The sequence below is a fragment of the Sinohyriopsis cumingii genome, chromosome 6, assembly GCF_028554795.1.
Source record: "Sinohyriopsis cumingii isolate HCF-2022 chromosome 6, ASM2855479v2, whole genome shotgun sequence".
Classification (NCBI taxonomy): Eukaryota; Metazoa; Mollusca; class Bivalvia; order Unionida; family Unionidae; genus Sinohyriopsis; species Sinohyriopsis cumingii.
This window is the reverse complement of record NC_142966.1, coordinates 100,680,181-100,681,319: the sequence shown is the minus strand read 5'-3', so window position 1 is coordinate 100,681,319 and position 1,139 is coordinate 100,680,181.

Sequence of the window (1,139 nt, the reverse complement as noted above, 5' to 3'; positions counted from 1 at the left end):
TTTTCCATATAGGCAAATAAGTTATAACATTAGTAATTTTTTAAAAACGCGATTTAGACGAATTTGATATCAATTGATAGGTTTCTCATCAGTCTAAATTGATCTGTGAAATATATAAATGTGTGAAAATGCAAGTAAAAAAGTTGATATTTTTTACTTGGTGTCGCTTGCGATATTACGGATCATCAACGGATCATCATATTCTATATTCTACCTACGTGCCTCTACCCTTGCCGCTTTGAGATGGTACCATATAATTCGATGATAATCATTTGAATGTTAGTGCTCGTAGATCTTTACAACACGAACGTTTATCTTAGAGTCGAATAAGTCATACCAATCGTAAGCACACACAGATTTTGACAAATCTGGTATTATTTGGTAGGTTTCTCATCAGTCTAAATTGATCTATGCCTACAGAAATGTGTGAAAATGCAACCTAGAAAAGTTTATATATTTTACCCAGTATCCTTTGCGACTTTACCATTACCAATCTTCATATCCTTGTTACGTGCCTCTAGTATTGCTGTTTTGCGATGGTATCACATACCTCGATGCTGATACTAGTGATATGAAGCATATATTTAAGCAATAAAACAGTAAAAATTATGTGTATGTATCTTATTAAGTACATCTTCATTTCTCTGTCCGTGCGCCTATATCCGTGCAACATGATCGTTTTCTATAAGGCTAAATATGTCATGTTAATCGTAAAAAAAGCTACAAAGATTTGGACCTATTTGATATCCAGTCATTGGTTTCTCATTAGTCTAAAACGACCCGTGTCAATATAAATGTGTGAAAATGCTACCTTGAAAGTTGCCTTTTTTGTCTCGGTATTGCTTGCGACTTACCGATCTTCATATCTTTGCTACCCGCTTCTACCCTTGCCGTTTTTTGATGGTTTGTATATAACCAAATAAGTCATGCCAATTGTAAAGAACCACCGATGTTAACACATTTGATATTAGTTTATAGGTTTCTCATCCTCCAAATCTTTCTGTTTTTAAGAAACGTTTTTCTAATTCAACTAACGGGTCATCACGCTAAAATTACGCTACTGACAAATGTCACCTTAATATCCTACATACTAAACTTAGACAAGCAGGTAGTCTCCTGAAATCCGACCTTTACATGGT